This window comes from Zosterops lateralis, assembly GCF_965231275.1.
Source record: "Zosterops lateralis genome assembly, chromosome: 14".
NCBI lineage: Eukaryota > Metazoa > Chordata > Aves > Passeriformes > Zosteropidae > Zosterops > Zosterops lateralis.
This window is the reverse complement of record NC_139774.1, coordinates 3,008,873-3,022,474: the sequence shown is the minus strand read 5'-3', so window position 1 is coordinate 3,022,474 and position 13,602 is coordinate 3,008,873. Positions and strand designations below refer to the sequence as shown.

The 13,602-nt window shown below is 47.5% G+C and overlaps 1 protein-coding gene across 4 annotated transcripts in view; it reads right to left on the bottom strand.

Moving 5' to 3' along the window:
- Nucleotides 1–13,602, bottom strand: part of NRG2 (neuregulin 2) — an 84,772-nt gene that overhangs the window by 56,904 nt on the left and 14,266 nt on the right. The gene's annotated exons all lie outside the window — the stretch shown is intronic.

Below are 13,602 nucleotides of genomic sequence, written 5' to 3'. Positions count from 1 at the left end.
AGCAGATTTGATGGTCCCACAGCCAGCCCTGCCCACGCAGGCAGGATCCCTGTGTCTCCTGTCCCTGCACAGGTTTGCTGAGCTACCATCACACAGGAGTTCAAGCTCTTCAGAGACTGTTTTTCCCCTGTTCCTCGCCATTGCTGCTGCACATTACCAACACCTACACGACCTCTGTGGCTGCCACGGGCGTACTGCCAATCCCACAGCCTCAGCAGCCCCAGCCAGAAGGTTTTTACTGAAGATGGAGCAGAGGCAGGTCACAGGGAGCAGGGCTCTGTGCCTCTGATGTTCTTTGTCTCTGCTGCAAAGACCTTGTTTAGCACAACATCAGCCTCAGCAGAGCACTGAGAGGGGGCGCAAGAAAAACCTCATGTGTAAAGGGTGAGAAGGGGAGGGACAGCCACTCTCCAGGCTGCAAGAAGAAAAGAGAAAGAATAGGTATTTTAAATGGTTTTATGCCAGCAGTGTCAGGCTGGCCAGCAGCCCTTCCAGCCTGGAGCCTGGCTCTGCACGTGGGTGTTTCAGAGAGGTGATTTTTACCATGCACCTGGAACATCAGACAGAGAGGGAGACACTTCTTATCAATCTCTGCCAGGCTTTATATTAAACCTGACAAGAAAGGATTAGCAGGCTTGCAATTTTTCTTTCAACTGACAGCTCTGCACTCTTCCAGCTCCCTTTTTCTCTCTCAGTGTTAACCTTAAAAAAGGAAACAGCAACTTGCTGGTTTTGCCTTACGAATATTGGTACCGATGGTTTCCCCTTGACTGAGATGTGCTACAGATAGAGAATTTCGTCTTTCTAATATCTTCTAATTGCTTTATGCATTCTGATCTTGTGAAATGGCAGAGCACTTAAAGGCAGAGGGACTGGGTGAGTTTCATCAGAGCAATCAGTGTTTTACAGATCTTTGTATGTCTCCTCTGGTTCCTCATGCCAAGCTGAGTTAGTGTAGGTTGATAGTATTTAAAGACTGTTCTCACCAAAAGGGATCTTACATGAAATAATAAAAAGCACAGTGATCATCAGCAATATGCTCCTGTGGGAGGAAGCTCTCAGAACTCTCATCTTCCTCACAGGAATGAGAAGATAAATTGTCCTTAATCAAAGGGATCCCAGCATGAGGAGAAATGGAATAGTTCAGAGTAACAGGAATTAGGCAAGCAAAACTCACAGTGACTGAAAGGCAAGCTCAGGGCTGTGGGTGGCCAATGTGGCAGGGCTGCTCCAGGCACATCAGACCTTGCAGCTGGTGCCCAGAGCAGCTGTGGCTGCTCCATTCCTGGAAGTGTCCAAGGCCAGCCTGGACGGGGCTTGGAGCAACCTGGGATAGTGGAAGTTGTCCCTGCCTGTGGTAGGGGGCAGAATGAGATGAGTTTTAAGGTTTTTTAAGGTTGATTCAAGCCAAACCATTCCATAATTTCAATGGGACAGGGAGAGCACAAAAACATTGGGTCAGTCATTGCAGGCTGTGCACTGACATCTTTCACTGCTTCCCAGGTCACTGTGCTTTGGCACAAACAGAGACTTCTGACCAGAAATTATCTCAGCTTTCACCAAATTTTAGGACTTCTGTGAAAATCCAAGGTGTCATGGGTTTTGTGAAGCCCACATCCCTGATCCCTGCCTGGAAATGGGTTGCCCAGAAGAGCTGGAAGGCAGTGAAGGGAAAAGAGAGCTGGGGTCTTCCCAGAACACTGCCCAGGGAGCCAGGAAGGTAAACAGGACCTTGCTTTTATAGGGGTCATTTTGGGGAATAGAGGAATAGACTCTCAAATATTTATTCTGTCTGAATGTGTGTCAGTAGCTCCCATTGTACCCCGAGGTCACCCTGTGCCATGCCAACATTATCCATACACCTTAAATACAGGGAAGGTCCTGACCTTGGCATGGCTGAATCTGCTTCATTTTATTTCCAGCCTGGTGGTCTGCAGAATTATGAATCAGGCAGCATATGGACATAATATGGGCTAATTTAGACTGAGATACCAGTCACTGAAGGGACAACTCTTGTCTCATTTCAGAGGAGCCACAGGTGTGAAGAATTCCCATATTTTATAAACTAGGACCACTAGTAAGATGTAAAGAAGTTCAACTGGCGTTAAAACTGGTATAACAACCCAGTCCTGTGGTGTGAAAGAATATTCTCTTCTCGTCTCCCTTCCATAGTTCTGTGTACTACCATCACCCTGAGTGGAAGAGGAACTGCAAACTGCTGGAGAAAGGGGTGTCAGCCCTGCCCCTCTCCACTGAAATGCTGGTGAGAGCAGAGCAAACCCCAGACCCTGAAGCCTGTGGAAGAAGAGGGCCAAGAACAAGCATAGAACTTTCCATGATCTCCCCACCAAAATGAATCATGTCTCACCTAAAGCTCTGCACATGTCACCAGTGATGATTGCAGGACATCCCTCAGCAGGCAGATCCAAAAAATCCCAAAGAGCTGACACAGACATGGCATCCCACCCCTCCAGCAGAGAGTCCTGCCCAGAAAAAGGGAGGAGAACATCTTTCCACCCCAGTCTACATGGGTTTGGTGTCTCACTACAGGAGGGAAAGAGAGTGTATTCAACTCCAGCCCACATTCATGGAGTCCATGCACTGCAATTCCCCAGATGAATCAGAGCAGTGAAAGGAGAATCCAATCCCAAAATATTCTGAACTGTGTCTGGGAAAAGGGCTGTGCACCAAGAGGCAGAGCTGTGCTCCCTGACACATCTGTGCCCTTCCTGCAGCAGTGCAGCAGGACTTGTGCTTGGACAGCAGTGTGGGAAGAGCAGGCAGAGCCCCAAGCCTGGGAAACTGCATCCAGAGCCTTGCTCTGGGCAAAAGGGAAGGCTGGCCTTGGTCTCTGGGAAGGGCTGCTCTGGGCTGGAAAGCCTCACTTCATAATTCCTGCAGCTTTCAGAAAAACACAGAAATCTTCATTTAGAGCCATTCACTGCTGATGACTCTGCGTAATTCCAGACAAAGACTTTCCTTTGGTTTTTACTGGTAAAAAGTTTAAGCTGCAGCTCTTATTCATAGTCTGAACTCCTCTGACTTTGGCTTCCAGCCAAGAGATCTCTGCCTTTCTCTGGTAAATTTGAATCCCATCTAGCAACCAGAAACCCCTTCCCTTTTTAGGTACTTGTAAACTATGACTGAATCACCTTTCAACCTTCTCCAGCAGTAAACTGAAGTAGCTTGAGAGACCAGAGCAGCACACAGAGTGCTCATACTGGAGTATGTCAAAGTTTTACATTCAGGTACATTTTCAGTTTTTGACCCGTTTCCCATCTCTGCCCAGTCCAAATCACAGAGCTGCAGCTCAGAAAACCATGAGTTTAGTTCAAAAAGATCAGGGGATTGATTCTAAGTGTCCCCTTTCTTAGTGCTCTGAGCACTTTTGGGGTCATTTTAATCGCCTCCTTGTTTGATACTTTTGCCAGCATGCTGGACAAACAAAGTCACCAGCTTCACACATATCAAAATAGCACTATCCTGGGCAAACAGCTTTAGATGTGTACCAAGCAGGGTCCAGGTCTAATTCTGGTGAAGTATCACCGGCCTCACAATGCCTGAGGTGTTGGACAGAAGAGCCAGATGTATTTCCAGGCAATTTTTGTAAATGACAACCACGTCAAGGGTATATCATCCTGCAAAAAGGAAGTTTAATCCTGGGAGAGCTGAGACCAACAATAAATACAAATTTTCTACAGATTTTTGCTTACTCCAAGGTCAGATGAAACCTAAACAACCATTATTAGATCTCATCCTACACGAGCTGTGTGAACTGTGAAAATTAACCTTGAAACACACCGGAGCCAGGATTGACAAATGCACAGTATTTCCTAACTTGTTTTAAGAGCCATGTCTGACAAAAAGACCTTTGCAGGAGAGGTTTGTCCTCTGCTGAGAAGGCATCTGCTGCTTTCTTATGGAGAGGAGAGGGTTACAAGAGTCTGAAAGGCTGAGCTCTAAACTACACGATACGAGTTGTTTGAACATCCACCATAAAAGGACTTAGATGTACATACTGCTTTAATTAATTCACTTCTGATTACACTTGATACAACACTGAAGTACCTTGATGATAACAACACCTCTTTTACTTCTGGTACCTGCAAGCACCTCAGAGCCTCAACTCAAAACATCATTAATCATCGGCTGGCAGAGTGCCCAAACAGAGCCCAACAATGGAGCGGTGACAAAACCACATCCCACCCACAGAGCATCCTACATAAACACCCCCTCAGCAGCAAAAGGCAGGAGCAGTCATCCTGGGAAAGGTGCTGCAGGAGCTCTGGAACAGCCGGCAATACCTGAGCTGTGGAGATGCATCTGCATGTGCACAGACACATCTGGGATCTCTGGATGACTGATGTCTGAGGAGATGGGATTTCTCATCCTGGCCCCCTCCAAGGGCTGCAGGGTGAGCCACTGGAGGCTCCCCCACACTGCCTGGCACACAGAGCCTGGAAAAGTGTTCAGGGAGGTGGGCCTGGAGACCTGGGGGGACAGGATCCTTCTGTGTTTCTCTGAGCAGCTGAGGAAGAAGGCAACTGAGCTTGAATTCCCCTGGGGATGGAAAACCAAAGCTAAAAAATGCTTTCTCACAGGAATGGAAGAGATGCAAGGAGAGTTAAGACCTACAAACTCACAGGTGATCCTTGATGTGCCTGCATCTAAAGGCTCTCCACACAAGGAAAGTCCTCAGGTCCCCACCTGAATGTCCTCAGGTCAGGACACCCCTCCTGTGCGGGAGGGGGGAGGGAGGGAAGGTGCACAGGTGATCTCTTGGAAAGAAGCTGTGTTTCTCAGCCTCCCCAAACCCCCATTGGTGCTGGGGCTTCCACTGGGCTCTTGTGGAGAGCTGCAGATCCAGCAGTGTCCCCATGGCTCTGAGCTCCCAGCTCTCCCCAGAGGAACCCAGACACCCAAAGGATGCTCCAGGCACAGTCCTTGAGGCTTCCAGGCCTCACTGAAGGACAAGATCTGGAGGCACAATACCCACCCAAGCCAGGTCTCAAAGGCTGCTGTTCCCTAAGCCACTTCAGGAGAGTCCCCACCACTTTGCTGTTCAAAATCCCACTGCCTGCACAGACCATTCCTTTGACATAGGGTGCCTCAGATGGGAGTATTTCAACATTCTCTAACACAGAAAATGACAGAATTGATCTTTCCATAGGAAATGCTTTGCAGCCTCAACTTGCTCCAAATTCAATCACAAACATTTGCCAGGATGGCAACTCCTAACTAAAAGGAATTTTTCCCATTTCTGTCATCTCTGCTGCAAAATAGAGGACACATATTCCTGGCACATCACCATGCAGGTTGGGACACCAGACACATCCTGGGGGTCAGCACACTCCCCACTGTGATACATCTCACTTCTTGCCTGATGCAGTCCCACAGGCTCCACTGTTTTAATCAGAGGTGATGCTCCTTTGCCTTGGGTTTTATTTGGCCTTTACTTGACAAGGAGACAAACCTGAAGCTCAGCAGCAGCAGCTCCTGGTCCTCTAGACTCAGTTTCAATACTGGCTGCAAATGCCAACCTGTCAAAGAAGGGACCTACTCTGAGGAAAGCTCACTCCTGCCAGAAGGGATGGAAACATGGGATCTGCTTGGAAAAAGCCTCACAACACTCGGTGTTTGTCCGTCTTTTTTCTAAGTTTTTATGGAGAAGGCAGAAGGCAGTCCCTGCTGTGCACCCAGGCAGGCTGTGGCGTCTGAGGGGAGTCAGCTCTTTGGTGGCAGTGTCAGAAGGACTCCTCAGAGTCTGTGACCCTCCAACGCCCCTGGAGGTAACAGGGTTTGAGTGAAGCTGTGGAACAACCCTGGCTTTATTGCCGGGATGGACACAACGTCCACAGACCACACACAGCCCGGAGCCTGCGGGAGAGAACCTTGGTGTGACACTGACACATGGACCCACAGCAGCCTCTACCCCAGTGGGTATCTACAGGCTCCAGACCCAGAGTATTAAACATAATATAATATCTGGAATATGCTTTATACTTCAGGCAACTTGTGTTTCAGTTTATGCCAAAGGATGTTCAGACATTCTCATGGCAGCCTCTGTAGCCACTGTCTCAGATCCTGGTGTGCTGAGCAGGGGTACATGACAGGTAAACAACAATGACAAATTTAAAGTTCCAAGGGGCAGCATTTTGCTGTAATCACTGTTTGACCTTTTAATTAACAAATAGCCATGTTTCTCCATGAGCAGTGATCATGGAGTCATGGAACCATAGGATGCTTTGGGTTGGGCCTCACCACCCTCAGAGGGCAGGACTCCAATGAAGGAGGCAGCACTGGACCATGTGGCTCACTTGGGACATTTACACCTCACCTCCTCTGTCCAAGGGTCTCCCTGTGCAGTAACTGCAGAGAACAGCAAGGGTTAATAACCCAAAGCTCTCTAGGGACATGAGAGCCGTCCTTGCTGCCGGGCCTCTCCCACAGAGTCCTGCCAGCAGGAGTCAGAGGCTCATCTCTGTGCTCCTGGGAGAGGTCCCCCTTGGTGACAGGTGGGACAGTAGGAGCCACTCCTGCAGGTCCTGGAGGGTCTGCTGGGGACCCACCCAGCTGACTCACACAGAACAGACACTGATGGAAAGGACGCAGATGACTGGAAGTGTGAAGATGCTGAAAAGTTTGATATATGTGGATTTGGGGTTGGAATGAAGCGTGGAAATCACTTTGCTGAAGCCACAACAGATGCATTATTCCTCCCTACATGTCCCATACCTTCCCTAACACAGAAGTTTCTTTTCCTATAAGTAAATTAATGTAGCTTTCTGTGTCAGGGAGAAGAAGTGTCTACAACACCAATCTACAGCACTATTAATTTTTTTTAAAAATCTATTTAAATTGTGAGTTACAACAATCTCTATTTTTATGACCATCCCCATCACCAAAGAAAATTGACTGGAAAGTTACAAGCAGGTTTGTTGATTTAGGTGTGCTCTCTAAAGGATCCTCTGGCTACTCAAACCATGGGATCTTAGAGGTCTTTTCCAACCCTGAGGATTCTGTGATTCTATGACAAAGTGCCACAAAGCCAGAAATGTCACCCTCCTCTTACAAACCCTGGCTCCACTTATATTTAAGAGCAACCAATAAATTCCTCCTCCTCTGTCTTTCCCACACTTAAAAATGCAGTTATTCTTATTTCTAGTGAAAGTTTTGAAATTGGTGTATGATTTGGTCCAGAGCCCGAGGCTGAAATCTCAGCTCCATTGAAATCAATCTGGCCACTGGACAGGGATGTCTTTCCAACACCCAAATTGTTAAGACAACTGGGCTGTGTTTTTGCCACAATGCTGGGGCTGCTCATGCTTGTGGCTACACAAACACTCACCTGAAGAGCTCAAACAGCTTCAAGGAATGCACATGCAAATATCCAATATTAAAATCCAGGGGCTGAAGTGCTTGGATTTGCCAAACCTAGTACTCTATGAACACTAGCTGGTTTGCAAACAATGTAATTGGAGTAGAATTGCTATTGTGTTTGTTTGTTTTGAATATTTTTGGCCAGGAAGTTGTCCTGGAGGTATAGTTGAGCATAAGTGGTCTGGTGGAAAAATGTCATTCATTCTGTTCCTATTAAGACCAAAAACAATAGCCACACAAAGACAGCAGCGACCATTTCTGCTCTTCATGCCTCTAACAATGTGTTTTCAACCCTAAAGGCAACATCTTGTTTGTACCCAATTGATTCTGGGATCATATTTTATATAATCAAATATATCTTTGAACAAAGATATGTTTTATGAACTGCTCAATTTCCAGATGACCTTGGAAACAGCAATTCATAAAATATAACTTTATCTCTATCTTCACAAACAGCTAGAAAAATTGCCCACCCATGCTCTGTGGACTGCCAGTCCAGACCCAGCCAACAAAGAAATTACCACAGGCATCCAAAATTTTAAAATACATTAATCCTTTGTACCAGTCACTGAGCACTAAGCACAAATTGCTTGCCCTAGAACCCTGGTAAAGACCGGGTGACATCCATCATCTTTCAATCACCAAAGGAAAGTGATTGAAAAACTCACCCCAGGAGACAAAACAATCTAGGTTAGCAGAAAAACCCTCGTTTCATTAAATGTTTATTATGAAATCTGTACATGAAACCATATATAGACCCCTTTACGTCATGGCAAAGCTAAAGGCTAAAAGCTTCCAGATTACAGGGAAGAATTTGCAGATGCAAATGACCATTAGCGGAATGTCATTGGTTCTAGAAAGGGGTGAAAAAAAAAACCCTATTAAGATGTTTTACAGCTCTATGAATCACAGGACTGTGGCTTTAAAACATAGGCGAGAACAGCTCAGTTAGAGGAGAGCTGAAATTCCTCTAACAGGGACTGCCTGCACCACCTGGGCTCTCCCAGCAGACAGACCATCAGGGGCTGGTGGGAGCATTGCAGGGAGAAATTCTTCCCTGTGAGGGTGGGCAGGCCCTGGCACAGGGTGCACAAAGAAGCTGTGGCTGCCCCATCCCTGGAAGTGTCCAGGGCCAGGTTGGATGGGGCTTGGAGCAGCCTGGGATAGGAGAAGGTGTCCCTGCCTGTGGCTGGGGGTTGGAATGAGATGGTTTCCAAGGTCCCTCCAACCCAAACCATTCTGGGATCCTGTGATGATTCTCTGTCTCAGGAAAACCTGCAAAACCAGGACCCACTTCAGTGTGTGGATACAGCACAGCCCCAAACACACACAGTCCTTCAGGTAAATCAGGACTTGGGCCACTGCAAACAGGTGAATGTGACCAAATTTCTGAGTGGGGTGCCAGGTTTGCCACACAAACTCACCTCTCCTGCCCAGCCCTGTGCCCATCACAGCCTGGTGTGCAGGCAAAGGACCAGGGCTCCACTCAGGCAGCACAGACCTTCTGGAGATCTCCCTCCTCCTCTCTCAATACATTGCATTTAACAGAAGCAGGACCCCAGAGGAAGTTAACTAATGAGGTGTGAGATCTGAGCTCAGGGAGAGCAGGAACCACAGAACACCTCACTGCAGACAATGGTCTCCCCAGACCAAACCAGCCCCATCCCAGCAGAGAATCCACCTCCTTCCCTGTCCCAGCAGACTCAGCTATGAGAGGCAGCTTTAACAAGTGTTTTCAAACACGCTTAACTTCAGCAAGCAGGGAAAAATAGGAGAAATTTGGGATCAGTTACAAGATGTTAATCCAGGGCAGGCAGAGGTCAAGTGAAGGTCAGATGGGACAGCCCAGCTGGCAATTTTTTTTTTTTTTTTTTTTTTTTTTTTTTTTTTTTTTTTTTTTTTTTTTTGCTATTTCAACTTCCCAGGAAGTTCTGGACCAGAGAACATCCTGATGTTTCACACACAGCCAGGTGAAACACCACACAAAGCAGGGATTCACAGAAGAAAGCACTTTAATATCTGGATAAATAAATTCAGTGAGAAGCCTCTAATACTGAGGTAGAGATGTTTAATTTTTAACCTATAAAATAATATTCTCTAGCATTCCGTGACAAAAGCCAACCACTTGCAGTCTTAATTACAATATTTTTTTTCCCATGTCTCTGCCTACTTTGAAAGTTCACCATTGTCTCTGGTGAGAGACAAATGCACCAGAGGGTATTTCCAAAACAGAAAGCCCTGTTTTTATCGGGATCTCCCCACAAGAGACCCAGGGCTTGCATTAGAGACTTGTTTGTTCTCTGTAATGTTATATTAGAAAGATTAAAAGTTTTGCTGCTGGTTGAAGAAAGGCTTTAAAGCACTGAAGTACCAGAAGTGACCGCAGGTCTGGTTTTCATCCAAGCACAGGAAAGAAACTAAAGATCATCCCTGAGACAGCTTTTCCACGAGCCCAAATCCCACCAAGCGTGGATGGAATTACCACCCCACACTATAATGTCCCAGTGCCCTGCTCACCCTGGGTCTGTGCCATGACTGGAGCTCTGGGATCAGCATCTGATCCCTCCCCAAGGGCTGAGCTGTGGAGCCCAGGAGAGACCAGGACAGGCAGAGATCCCCCAGCCCAGCCCAGGGAGAGAGGGAGAAGGGCCACCCTGGTCCGTGGGCTGCAGCAAAGCAGCAAATCGAGCTGTAAATTCCGACTGGGACTCTGGGCAGTGCCCAGTGGAGACACTAACACAGCGTGTCTCCTGCCTTGTCCAGAGTGCGGCTTCCCAGCATTGTTCTGAGCAGCTCCGGACCCCCACTGGAGCACAGCGATGGGTGGCTTCCACTGAAATGTCCCCCAACCAAGCTGATTTACAGCTGCCAGGAGTCTCCAGGATGTCAGCTCTTCCTGATTAATTTTTTTATCCTTATTTTCCCTCGTTTTATATTTGAATATTGCTTATTGCAATATTCTTCAGAACTATTCTCTGGAAAGCCATCCTGGCTAATTTTTGGCTTGTAAATTGCTCATGAGCAGTTTGTGGCTTGTGTTTAAAAAAATAAAAACAAAAAAAACCAACCCTCAAGAAACTCTGGCTCATTTTGGTTGGATGAAGAGATTTTGTGGCCTGCATCAATTCTAGTCCCTGACAGCAATGACAGAGCTCTTATTATCACAAACATACAGTCGCAATTTTAAAATTTGCTTCCTGTGACTCTTCGTTAAAATTTAATCAACAGTTTCTGTTTCCACAAACATTTCTCTGGCAGAAAGATGACTTTATAGAATATTCATAGGCAACAAACGAGAAGGAAGGTAAAGCAAATTTGACTTTGTGATGAGAGCCAACCCTTGCTGGGTTGTCCAGCTACTTCACGGAGGGATTTAGAGAAGGTGTAATTTTCTAGGAGCTATTGCAGAACACAAGTGACTGAAAACAAAGACCAAGGATGCAGCAGAGAAATGTGGGCAAAGAGGAGACAATGGGCAATGTGGTGATGGCCCAAGCAGGGAAATTATTCCGAGTTTAAACTGGACATGGCTTTATTGACCAGCTTCCTGTTTAGCTTTAGGTCACAAAATGGGGAATTTCACCAAACTGGGCAGCAGATCCTGCACAACACAAACAACTTAAGGTGAAAACCAGAGTTCTGAACAAAAGATGGTTGTTGAGCAAAAAGCTATTAATAGTGCTGGGTTTTATCCCAGAAATGTTGCGTAAAGTGGGACAATTCACATCCCTTCTCTGTGCTTCCATTTCCTCTCTCAAAGATCCCACTTAATATATTTGGGGCAGGGACTGGCTCTTGTTATGACTCTGTGCTGTGAATAGCACAAGGGGAACAATGCTGCAGCCAGGACCTCTGGATGCCACCACAAACGCCAATTTTAAGCAGCAGCGACAACAAGCGGAAGGAGTTTGGGATCCAAGGAAGACCTGGGAAAAGACAGGGCACAGTGCAGGTTTCATCCTGTGTTGAAAGCATGGGTGATTTTCACCTCCATGCAGGAGTGAAAAGGAGGGAGTGGAGCTGGACGCGTAAGAAGGGTCTCCACTCAGACCCTTTGCTAAAGCAAAATTTCTGCAGAGCTGCTCCTTCACTTCTGCACTCCCACTGCCCCCCCTTCCCCATGTCCCCCAGCCACCCTTGAGCAGCTCCATGCAGAGGAATCCAACCACTTGGAACCCAAAAGGGATTTACAGGGGCCTGAGGACACTATGAAAACCTGATGGAAAGAGTGGGATCTCCTAGAGAACATTTTTGTAGGAAATGCTCAGTCTAAATACCCCATGCATGTGACTTTGTTTCTGATGAATCTGTAGAAGGTACAGTGGTGCTGAGGAGCTGCCCTGGAAAAGCCTAGATAGACCTTTGGGTCTACAGAACTAACCTGGAAAGGTCCAAAGACAGGGTTCAGAGGGATAGAAACTCACAGGATTACAAGAATAAGCTTTGGAAGAACTGCTCAGAAACTGAGCAGATCACATCCCTGCCACAAGGAGGGATCTGTAACATCCATCCAGCTCACCAGGACCCAGACACACAACCAAGCTGCCCTATGCATCCACACTGCATCCCACAGGGTGCCCCAGGCCCTGGATGGCTGCTGGATACGGCTGATCCCAACCTCACCATCTCACCAATGGGCAACAGTGGATTCCTCTGCAAACAGGCCCTGGCAGAAAGGCTTCCAATGGGGAACCAGCCCCACTGACAGCTACTGAGACCTGTGAGGCTCTTCTGGTCCCCAGGTGCAAAAGAGATGTTCCATCATCCCAAAGATGTAATCTATCCCTCTTTTTGTCCTGTCCTTTACACTACACCCTTCTTTCTGTTCCCTTCTCCTTGCCCCTGCCAGCTGCCACCAACCACAGATAACCAAAATCACTTCTCTTTGTCCTTCCTGTCTCAGTCTTGGCCGGGCGGTTGACGATTTTTTATTTTCCTTTGCAAAATCCATTGTCTTGGAAACCTTGAATAACACTCTTAAGCTCCAGGTTCATTCTCATTTCATTCCTGGAGATGCTGACTACCTCCCACATCTCACTGAAGAGCTCCCAGAGCCTTGTCTCCATGAAATCCAGAGGACCTGAATCACCCTCTCAGGCAGACACCCGAATTTCTGATTTTCTGCCCGTTTGGGATGGAGCATCAGGAGCTCCACTGTCACACACAGCTCAGAGACACTTCAGTGCTGCTTTGAGGCCGTGGGGTCACACTTTCCCCCTGGCTGCAGGATGTAGAAGCTGGGCTTCCACCCACACCCCATGAAAGGACACTGCTGGTCACCCTCCTGCCCTGCCTGTCCCCTCTGCCTGATGGTCCAGCCTGAAACACCATGAGAAAAAAGCCTTTCTGCTCACCCAGATGATGTTGTTTGTAGTTGCAGGACCCCTGTATATGTCCAGAGGAAGGATCCATCCCAGATTTTGCAGTCAGAGAACCCCTGCACATGTAGAGGAAGGATCCATCCCAGATCTGCTTTTGTGCTTTTCAGCAAGGACCCACAGCAGCAATTACCCAGCCCTCACCCTGAGCCAGGGGATCACGGAGATGGAACATCACAGTCGAGCACAGCCTACTCTATGCTTCTCACCTCATTTTTCAACTCGTGCCCCTCCCTTTGTAATTTGGTGGTAAATAAATGCCTGGACAAAATATCCCCCTAATTAGCTGGGAGCGTCTTTGTGAGCACGAACAAAAGCTGAATGGACACCTCCGACAGGATCACACGGCAGCCCTGCCCCACGAGGGATATCTTGAAAAAACATTCCCAGGTAACTGACAATGAATAGATCCCACTCCATAAGAGCCCTCAGGGACCCCCCAGGTTTGCTGCAGGGTGCCAAGCAGACCTTTCAGAGGTTAACTCTGTGCAGTCCCCATGGAGGGCAGCGACTGGCAGGGCTTCAGCTCCCAAGGCTGTGCTCCCCTTCACTCCCCTGACAATTCGACACACTGCTGTTTATCCTAATCCATTGTTCATGGTCCTCCCCACCCAGTTCTCAGCCCATGTGATGCTCTCCTGTCCTCACCAACTGGAATTAATTTGGGGTGCTAGGGCTCTATCAAGACATTTCAGTGAATTCTAAACGCTGGCAAAGGATTACCTGCTGTCATAAGATATTTAGGGATTTTATCAGACACTCAGAGTAAACACGCAAGTCATCACATTTTTCTGGGGCAGCTGTTCCCTCAGTGATCCACCGAATAACCACGCAACTTTGAGAG